This window comes from Triticum urartu, chromosome 4A (assembly GCF_056163025.1).
Source record: "Triticum urartu cultivar PI428250 chromosome 4A, HENAU_Tu73, whole genome shotgun sequence".
Classification (NCBI taxonomy): Eukaryota; Viridiplantae; Streptophyta; class Magnoliopsida; order Poales; family Poaceae; genus Triticum; species Triticum urartu.
In genome coordinates, this window is record NC_141876.1 from 433,365,114 (window position 1) to 433,376,146 (window position 11,033).

General features: G+C 56.6%; 1 pseudogene; it reads left to right on the plus strand.

Annotated features, from left to right (window-relative positions):
• Positions 1–1,923: 1,923 nt before the first annotated feature.
• LOC147976074 (uncharacterized) lies at positions 1,924–3,571 on the plus strand (annotated as a pseudogene).
• Positions 3,572–11,033: the final 7,462 nt, after the last annotated feature.

Here is an 11,033-nt window from a genome sequence, read left to right on the forward strand (position 1 = left end):
GGTAGTAGCTGCTGCATCTCAGTACGACCCCAGCTACAACTTTGGATTTCTACCAGCTGTCGGGGGTTGGGTGCGACATATGCCAAATGATGGCTTATCATGGTGAGAGCGACTAGAATGTCGACGGTGCCCAGAAGCGGGATGAGGCGTAGACAAGAACACTGGCGTACTTTACCCAGGTTCGGGGCCCTCCTAGGATATAATACCCCTAGTCTTGCTCTGTGGGGTCTCTGCATGATCACTAAAGCACTAGTGAGTACAATGGTGCTCCTCGAGCTGTATGCTAGAGGTAGGAGAAAGCAGGGCTAGCTCTCTCCTCTCTCTATGTGTGTGTCTAGGTCTAACAGGTTGGGAATCCTTTGCATGGGTGCCCTGGGGGGCTTATATAGGCCAACCCCGAGGGGTACAATGGTAATCCAGCCAGGTGTAGGATCAGGCAGTCAGTGTCTCTGGTCGCCGGCTTCTCCGCCCGCAGCTGGGGCCTGCTTCCTGGTGGGCCCCATCGACCGGTCTGGTATGGGGCCGACATGCTGCTCCCGCCGTTCGCGGGTCCTGCTGGCTGCTTGTTACTGTAGCCGTAATGCTAATGACGCACGCTTGGTCGAGGAGGCGTGGCTATAGTCCCGCCGCCTGGTGGGAGATCACTGTAGCCACTCTGTGTCTCATCTGCTTAATGGTGCACGGACTCCGAGCGAGGAGTGGGCCGTCTGCTAGAGGCTGGCCTCCCTCGGGTCCGACTGGTCAGGCTCCGCCATCTTCTGGGCTCTTGCTGCCTGGTAGGGCCCGCCGCCTGCAGGCCGTACCTACAGGCCATCATGGGAGCAGGGCTCCGCCTGACAGGGGTGACATCAAGGGTGGAGTGGCAACAGTGCCGCGCCGTGCGGAGATCTCCGCCTGTACGGGGCATTGTGGTCGCGCCGTGCCCTAGATATGGGGATGATGGGATACACTGTAGCCACATCCTGTCTTGTCTTCTTAATGGGGGCACAGACTTTGTCGGCGTCGTGGGCCGCCTGCTAGGAGCCGACCTCTCTAGAGGCCGCCTGATAGGAGTCGTCCCGTCTTGGAGCCATCTTCAGGTACGTGGCCATCTTCTGGTAGCCGGCCGCTTGATCCAGCCGGCCACCAAAAGACGGTGCTTCATCCTGGATGCTTGAGGGGCGCAGCCGGCCTCGATGTCTTGAAATTCCCGGGGACTCGGGTTTGGCTACCCGTGGCCCATTACTCCGACAGTAGTCCCCGAAGCTGGTGAGGCGTCGCGGCTGATAAGTCGAGGTGCCTCAGCAGTTTCCCTCTTTGAGTGCTCTTTGTTGAATGCTCTGTCCATCTCCTGGCATGCCGTCTGCTGGGAGTCGAATGTAGCCAGGCGGGATCGCCTGATAATTTTGAAATGCCAAGGCGGGAACCAGGTGGCGTGATTGCTAAGCCTCAGGGCCCGCCGCCCGCTGCAAGCACGCCACGCGGTGTCGGCCAGTCGGGCCAGCCTGCCAGCCCACGCGCATGATGGGACGCAACAGCAGGCTGGGCCCGCCATTACCGGGCCTCGGCGCGCGAGCGGATCCGCTGCGTCCGAGGGAGGCGGTTGCGATTCCATGTGGAGTTACTGCATGTAGTAACTTGCGCAATAATCGCGGGGCCGTGGGGTCGTGGATGCAGTTAATCCCTCAATCCCACGCCCCGCCCCCTCGGCTTTGTAGTCTAGGGGCTATAAGTAGGGGGAGGAGGGGGAGCGGCAAAGCACGTGTGCCCTCCTCTCCCTTTGCCATTTTCGTCCTTCTCCTCCTCTTGCTTCCGCCGCACTTCTATGCTCCGCCGGAGCGCTGCTGCAGCTCGTCACCGTCGATTTCCTCCGCCCCAAACCTCTCGCTTCGCCGCGGTCTTTGCCCCCGCCGCCGCGCCATCTTTCCGTCCAGCTCGAACTCCATGGCGCGCAAACGGGGAGGGGATTGGGACGGCTCGGTCCTGATAGACGACCATCTCGCCTTCCTTTGTGCCACACGGCGACTGCCCGACGCGGGCTTCGTCAAGGAGCGCGTGCCACCGGAGAAGGAGATCTCGCCGGCGCCGAAGGGAGGCGAGCGAGTTATCTTCCACTCGCACTTCCTCCATGGCTTCAGTCTGCTAGTGAGTGGGTTCCTTCATTCCTTCCTCGACTTGTACCATCTTCAACCTCATCATCTGACGCCCAACACCGTGACGTTGCTGTCCGCCTTCGTCATGATGTGCGAGGGCTACCCGGGCATCCTCCCCACCATCGAGTTGTGGGGAGCGTTCTTCTACACCAAACTGGGCACCTCCGTCAAGGAGAAGGCGACCCAGTGCGGCGTCTTGGTCGCGGTGCGTCGTCCGTCTTCGAAGAATGCCTTCCCCTCCATCAAGCTACCACAGTTGGTCAAACTGTGGCAGAAATCATATTTTTACGTGGAGAACGTCGACCCGGCTATTGACTTCATCAACCTGCCGCCCTACGAAGCCGGCCCTCCAGCTGAGCCTCGGGCCAACTAGGGCTACAAGCCGAAGCCCATGTCAGCCGATGGCACGGCCGCCGTCAACCGGCTCTGGGTGCTGATGGAAGCAGAAGGCCTCAAGGCGTCCGACCTGCTGGTCGCCTTCGTCATGCGCCGGGTTCTCCCGCTCCAAGGCCGGCCTCATCTGATCTCCCGGATGAGAGGGCACCGTGACCCAAGCTGGATGTGCACTAGGGACATGCCGACTGCTAAGATTGCCCGTGTGGTGAACGAGATCTCCGACCTCAAGCTGTCAGAAGGGTCTTGGCAATTCGGCAAGCGGCCATACTCCCGCGCCAACTCACCGCCGCCTGTAAGCTTCTCTACTCCTTTCTTTTCAGTACCTCGTCTTGGTCTTGGTCATGCTGTCTTTGAATGCTTTGTTTTCGGAACACAGATCTTCATGTCTCCAGCGACGGCCACCATCGTAGGGCCGGGTGGAGACTACCTGCCGGACCGGGAGGTGAGCGATGTGGACGACCCCTACTTGGGGGCGGCCGCCCTGGAGGACGACGCCATAGGCGGTGGCGACGGAGCAGGCGGCTCCGAAGAGGTAGGCGGCCTCGAGACCTGGCTTGATGAGGATGAGGATGAGGATGAGCCGCGTCATGCGCGAGGTGCCAACAGTGCGGATGTGGGCCCTTCCGTCGAGCCGGCTGCTCAAGGCGGCACGTGTAAGCGCAAACAAGGCACCGTCTTGTTTGGCAGTGCGCCAAAGAAGACCAAGAACCCGACCGCCGCGACCAAGCGGAAGGAGGCCGCCGCAAAGGCGATCAAGTTCCAGATGCTTCCGAAGGTGCCTCCTATGGTGTCAGTGTATGTGTCTTTTTCTTGTGCTTTCCTTTCTTGCCGATTCTATCTGAGCTTCTTCTCTTCTTTCTTTTTCTAGACTTAGGGCCCTGCTCTCTCTTGAGAAGTCGGCCTCCGCCTCTGTCATTGGGTCGGCGGAGACCTCCACCACCACCCGACGAATCGACCCTGCAGCCGACCTCCGAGAGGCACTGGAACGAAACACGCGGGAGGTGCGTGAGGAGTGGGAAGCCGCCCGCAAGGAGAGGGCGTAGGCGGACAAGGCGGAGGCCGCTGCATTAAAGAAGCTGGCGGAGGCTGAGGCCGATGCCGTGGCGAAGAAGCTAGCTGAGGAAGCCGCGCGTCGTCAAGCGCCGTTTTCGTCGTCCCCCTGAATTCCGCGCCGCCGCCACCAGAGTTCACGGCGCCAACTGGGGGAGCCAGTGATGAACAACCGGTCATGGAGAGGGGAAGCGGCGATGTCGTCACGCTGGAGGTAGCCGTGCCTCCGCCACCGCCGTCCGAAGGAGCGCGGGACAAACAGTCGGCTGCCCCGCCGTCGCCGACAGCCGGAAACGAGGTAGTGACGGGCCCGACTCCTGAGGCCCGCACACCATCGCGCCATCGAGGTGTAAAGGCGACTTCGGCGCCACGACCGCTGGAAGTCGGCGCTTCTAGCTCGTCCGCCCCGGATGCCGAAGCAACCAGCGCCGCGCCCCCTGAGTTGGTGCGTGGAGGTGGAATGGGTGCTTTAAACCATGAGATCCTGGACGTCTAGGCCAAACTCCGAGATGATGCCACCACTCTTCAGCAGTGCAACAGGGCGTTCTTGGATTCGCGAGCGGCCATCCGGGTATATTTCTTACTTCTTCGTCTTTGATTCTTGTATTTCTCTATGGGGGCGCGCCAGCGCACCCACTGGGTGTATCCCCCAAGTTCCGGGCCGGCTGCTAAGCAGGCGGCTCAGAACTTTAATTGGCAAGCTTCGAGTGCTAACTTTTTCTGCTATCTTCATTGTAGGATTATGATAACCTTCGCGCGATCACCTTCAACTCCAACATTCGACATCTAGACCAACGGACCACCGACTTGTCGGAAAGCCGGAGTAAGTCTTTATTTTCTTTCTCTGCGGGGGCGCGATAGTGCACCCGCGGGCTGTAGTCCCCGAGATTCGGGCCGACTGCTGAGCAATCGGGCTGGATCTCCCCGGCAACCGCACTTCTTCTTTGTTGATCGTTGACGTCTTTTTCTTTCTCTGTTCTTGCAGAGGCCAATGCTGCCCTGCAGCAGCAGCTGGGTGAAGCCGACACCGCGCTACGCACTAAGGAGGCAGAGTGCAACAAGCTGGCCCAGGAGCGTGGCCGACTGGCCAAGCAACTGGTGGAGCAGGCGGAGCTTCTCGAATGGCCCGGAGGGAGGCCGAGGTGAAAGAGTCCAGTATTCTCGCTGAGTTCGGCAGGATTGAAGACATGGTTGATGGTAAGGTTTCTTCTTTTTCTTTCTTTGGGTTGTTGGCTGCAGATCGAGCCGGCTTCTAGCTTCTGACTTCTGACTTCTGATTTCTTTGCTTTGTGCCTAAGCAGACTTCTTTCCTGGCCACTCTGACGCTGCTAACCAGGCTATTGAGGCTTATCGTGAAGAACAGAGGGCGGAAGGTGTGCAGATCGCTACCGACGCCCCCCGGACCCTTAGCGAACAGCTTCTCAGCATCCAAGCCCGCCTTCGGCCGGCTCATCGGATGTTGTGCCGTCTTCAGTGTGTCGGCGCCCAAGCGATCGCCGCCCTTTGGCCAGACATGCCGGCTCCACGCACTCCCAGTCAGACTGCCGACTGGCTGGAGGTGGCGGCCGGCTGACTCGGGGCTTGGAAGGGCTCCTCGGCCCGAGCTGGAGCTCGTCGGGCCTTGGAGTTCATCAGGGCGTGGTATCCTGGACTAAATCTAGCCCAGTTGACCATGTTTCGGCAGGAGGCCCAAGAGGAGCTGGTGGCGATGGAGCGCGATCTTGTCAGACGAGCAGTGGCGATTGCCGAGTACACCGACACCAGCATCTTCGTTTCTGAGCTAGCTGAGAACGGTGCCGAGGGGCCACTGTAGTGGTTCGGGCTGAACCCAGATGACGACGAAGACTCGGCCGAGATGATCAACTCCAATGACGAGGGAGAAGATGAGGAGGACGAGGAAGGCGAAGAAGATGTGCCAGAAGTCGGAGCGGACGGCCAGCCTCAGCTTGATCGTGCCTCGAACAACGAGCCGCGCTCGAGTGCGTCGACTGCTGCTGGAGGCGACCAAGCGGAGATTGATCAGCCGTCCACTCCACCAACTGGCACTACCGACTCCGCCAACCAGCCGGACCCCTCTGCTGCTCCCTAGGCCGCCGACTTATATTTATTTTTCCTGCTTTGTCAGTCTCGACAAACTTTGTTAAATTTGCACAATTCCACCCGCGGGGTGTATTTCAAACTTTTTTGAATGCCAGCCAAGGGCCTTTTGACATGTAAATATTCTTCCACACAAGTTGTGTCTTCGCCGAGTTCTGACTTTTCTTGCTTTTTGCTCCTTGGCTTTTTTCCTTTGCCACCCTCCCTTAGCTGCCTTCTTGCCAGCCAGACAGCCACTCTGCGGGCTGTGGCTGAGTCGAGTACTTAGCTACTTTCGGGAGGGCAAGTACTTAGCCAACTAGAGTTTTAGCAAGTAAAGTAGAAGCCAGCAGGCCGGCTGCTCAACAGCTGGTCGATGAAGCGGGAAGCCGGCTTGAAATATGTGCATGCTTTGGGTCCTTAGCCATTTTTCATGTGGACACCCTTTTCTGTCTTTAACTCCTTCCCACCAGACAATCGCTCTGCAAGCTGTGGCTTGTGGCGGGAGAAGGTTTAGGTGCCAACACACTACTTGTACGACTGCAGGAAACACCACATAGTACAAGGCGGCGAGCCCCCGGGCCGACTAGTCGAACCCGGTGCCAGGCGGAATAATGAAATAACACATTCATAGGCATAATAATTATCATATATATAAAAGAGGGTAGCCCCCGAGCTCTTCTCGGGGGACCCAGAGTCTTCGTAATTAATACAAAAGGTAGCGTGGTACATACTGCATCAACTGTAAAATCTTCGGAGGAGGTTGGCATTCCATGGCCGCTCTGTCTCCTTGCCGGAATCATCTCTCTTGTATGCTCTGGGCTTCTGAGCATCGATCAGGCAGTAGGAGTCATTGCCCAAAACTTTGCTGATGATGAAGGGGTCTTCCCAGGGTGCCGAGAGCTTGTGCTGGCCAGCTGTCCGCTGGATCAGCCGAAGCACAAGGTCTCCCTCCTGGAAGGATCTTGGCTTGACCTTCTGATTGTAGTATCGGCATAGACTATGTTGGTAGATGGTGGACCTGCTGAGTGCCAACAGCCGGCCTTCTTCCAGCAGATCGACGCCGTCTTCTCGTGCTTCTTTTGCTTCCTCCTTGATGTACATGGTGACTCGAGGGGAGTCAAATTCTATGTCCGTCGGGATGACGGCTTCCGCACTGTAGACGAGGAAGAAAGGCCTGAATCCAGTTGACTTGTTTGGAGTTGTGCGCAGGCTCCAAAGGACGGCCAGCAGCTCATTGAGCCAACAGTCGGTCGAACATTCTAAAGGGTCGACCAGTCGAGGCTTGATGCCTGAGAAAATGAGGCCATTTGCTCGCTCCACCTGGCCGTTTGACTACGGATGGGAAACGAACGCTATGTCCAGTCAGATGCCTTGCGTCACGCAGAAATGAGCCAAGGCGCCTTTGGCGAAGTTTGTGTCGTTGTCGGTGATGATGTTGTGTGGTGTGCCATACCGAATGGTGATGTCAGCGACGAAAGTCACAGCAGTCGGACCATTCAACTTCTTGATTGGTTTTGCTTCTATCCACTTGGTGAACTTGTCCACGGCGACAAGCAGATGAGTCATGCCGCCGCGTGCTGTCTTGAATGGTCCCACCATGTCCAGCCCCCAAACGGCAAAGGGCCAGGCAATGGGGATGGTCTTGAGTGCAGAAGCCGGCAAATGTGGCTTGGAGCGGAACTTCTGGCACCCCTTACATTTCTGGACCAAGTCTTTGGCATCTTCTACAGCAGTTTGCCAGAAAAAACCATGGCGAAAAGCTTTGGCAACGAGTGATCTTGAAGCCGCGTGGTGACCACACTCGCCCTGGTGGATATCATTAAGGATTTCTTGGCCTTTCTCTGGCTCCACGCAACGTTGGTACACACCAGTGACACTGCGCCTCACAAGTTCTCTGTTAACAATGGTGTACGCTGCTGCCCAACGTTGCACTTGCCAGGCCGAGATCGCATCAGCCGGCAGCTCCTTGTTCACCAGAAAGTTGAGGATGGGCTGCGCCCATGACGGTGCTGCCATTTCTTCGACTATCAGGGTTGCTACTTGTACGAGGGTGGTTGGGCCGGGAAGCGTCGGGTTGGAGTCGGCTACCTCTTGCTGTGTCGATGAAGTCCCCGGGCCGACTGCTGCAGCCCCCGAGCCACCTGCCGAAGTCCCCGAGCCAGCTGTTGGGGTCCCCATGTCGGATCCGACTGCTTCGGGGGGAGCCGGTACGAAGATGGAGTCTGATTCTGGTGATGGCTTGACAGATGGCTTGAGGAGGCGTTGCAGGGTGACACCGACTGGTATTGCTTGCCGGGTGGAGCAGATTCGTGCCAAAGCATCAGCTTGTTCATTGTCGTTTCGTGGCACATGGAGGAACTCGCACCCTTCAAAGTATCCGCTGAGTTGCTAGATGAGGAAGCGGTAGCTTGCCATGTTTGCATCCTTGGCGTCCCAGTCGCCTGACGACTGCTGTACCACCAAGTCGGAGTCACCATAGCACAGGATCCGACGAATGTCGAGTTCCTTGGCAAGCCGGAGCCCGTGTATGAGTGCTTCGTATTCAGCTCCGTTGTTGGAGGCGGCAAAATGAATTTGCAACACATATCTGAGCTTGTCGCCTTTGGGAGATGTAAGGATGATGTCGGCTCCCAAACCGGTGCGCATCTTGGAACCATCAATTTGCAACACATGGCTTGACAGATGGCTTGAGGAGGCGTTGCAGGGTGACACCGACTGGTATTGCTTGCCGGGTGGAGCCGATTCGTGCCAAAGCATCAGCTTGTTCATTGTCGTTTCGTGGCACATGGAGGAACTCGCACCCTTCAAAGTATCCGCTGAGTTGCTAGATGAGGAAGCGGTAGCTTGCCATGTTTGCATCCTTGGCGTCCCAGTCGCCTGACGACTGCTGTACCACCAAGTCGGAGTCACCATAGCACAGGATCCGACGAATGTCGAGTTCCTTGGCAAGCCGGAGCCCGTGTATGAGTGCTTCGTATTCAGCTCCGTTGTTGGAGGCGGCAAAATGAATTTGCAACACATATCTGAGCTTGTCGCCTTTGGGAGATGTAAGGATGATGTCGGCTCCCAAACCGGTGCGCATCTTGGAACCATCAAAATGCATCCGCCAATGGGTGGAGTCCGATGCTGGCGGCAGGTACTGGGTCTCAGCCCAGTCAACGAGGTAGTCGGCCAGTGCTTGGGACTTGATGGCGGTGAGAGGCTGGTAGTAGATGGTGTAGGGGGCCAAATCTATGGCCCATTTGGCCAACCGGCCCGAAGCATCTCGGCAAGTGGATCACTACAGATAACAGTGATTGGGTGCTCTTGAAAGTATGGCTTCAGCTTCTTGGCGGTGAAGTGCACGTTGTAGCACATCTTCTGATAGTGGGGGTAGTTCTGCTTGGAGGCAGACAACACTTCGCTCAGGTAATACACCAGCCTCTAGACTGGTAGTGCTTTGTCGTCTTCTTTGCGCTCCACAACTATGACTGTGCTGACCACCCGGCTAGTGGCGGCGATGTAGAGAAGCATGGGCTCCTTAGCAATCGGAGCCGCCAAGACAGGCAGAGTGGTCAACATCTTCTTGAGCTGGAGAAAAGATTCGCCCGCCTTGTCATTCTACTCAAAAATAGTGGTCTTTTTCATGAGTTCGTACAGGGGAAGAGCCTTCTCACCCAGCCGACTGATGAAACGGCTGATGGATGCCAAACAACCGGTGAATTTTTGCACATCCAGCAGTCGGGTGGGTACCTCCATCCTCTCGATGGCCTTGATCTTGACAGGGTTGCACTCTATGCCGTGCTCTGAGACCAGAAAGCCAAGAAGCTGGCCGGCCGGTACTCCAAAGACGCATTTCTCCGGGTTGAGCTTGATTTGAAAGCGGCGCAAGTTTTCAAAGGTTTCCTTGACGTCTTCTAGCAGAGTGCCACACTTCTCCGTCTTCACCATAATGTCATCTACGTAGACGTGAGCATTTCTACCAAGTTGCTTGAGGAGGCACTTCTGCATGCAACGCTGAAAGGTGGCACCGCATTTCTCAGGCCGAATGTCATGGTTAGGTAGCAGAAGGATCCGAATGGTGTGATGAAGGCGGTCTTCAGGCGGTCTGTCGGGTCCAACTTGATCTGGTGGTATCCTAAGTAGGCATCCAAAAAACTCAACAGCTCGCATCCGGCTGTGGAGTCTATCACTTGGTCGATTCTTGGCAAGGCACTCTTTGGGGCAAGCTTTGTTCAGGCTGGTGTAATTGATACACATGTGCCACTGCTTATTCTTCTTCAGTACAAGGACTCGGTTGGCTAACCACTCTGGGAAGAACATTTCCATAATGCAGTCGCCTGCCAACACACGGGCGATCTCTTCTCCAACGATTCTTCTCTTCTCTTCCAACAGTCGGCGGAGCGGTTGCTTGACCGTCTTGGCATCTCCTCTGACATGTAGCTTGTGCTCCGCAAAATCCTTCGGGACACTCGGCATGTCCTTGGGAGACCATGCAAAAATGTCTCGATTCTCACAGAGGAAATCGACGAGCTCACTTTCCTATTTGGTGCCAAGGTTTGCACCTATGACAGCGTACCTCTCCGGGTGCTCTGGGTCCAACGATATCTTGTTTGTCCCCTTGGCCAGCTTGAAGGATCCTTCGGCTTCCGAATCCTTGGGATCGTGGGACATGTCCGGTTGTTTGCCGGCCATCGCCACAACCTAGTTTAGGAGACGCTTCTCGACAGCGATCACAAGGGACTCGGCCAGCCGGCTGCTGGCGGCCGCGCAGTCGGACGACTTCTGATAATCTCCGGAGATGGTAATGATTCCCTTGGCGCTTGGCATCTTCATCTTGAGGTAGGCATAGTGTGGTACTACCATGAACTTGGCCAAGGCAGGTCGGCCAAGCAGGGCATGGTACGGGCTCTCCAAGTCAACTACCTCAAACCAGATGGGCTCCCGGCGGAAATGGTCTTTGTCTCCGAAGAGGACGTCTATCTTGATCTTGCCGATTGGTTAGTGAGAAAGGCCAGGAACTATGCCATGGAAGACAGTCCGACTGGGCAGAAGGTGCTTGGTTTTGATCTTCAATTTCTCCAAGGTGTCACGATACAGCATGTTGATGCTACTGCCGCCATCTATGAAGATTCGGGAGAAACGAGGAGCTCGCCTCTCCGTAGCAAAGGTTGCTTCCAAGACCAAAGCATAAGAACCCGGAGAAGGCATTACTTCTGGGTGGTCAGCTCGGCACCAACTGATTGGCTTCTCCGACCAATGCATTCTGGGGCTTCAATGGCTACAACATTCACTTCTCGGGACTGTTGGCACCAGCTGCGCCTGTCATCGAACACACAGGTGAAAACAACATATGCTCCGTCTTCTTCAGGGAATTTGTCTTGAACAGCGTCGACT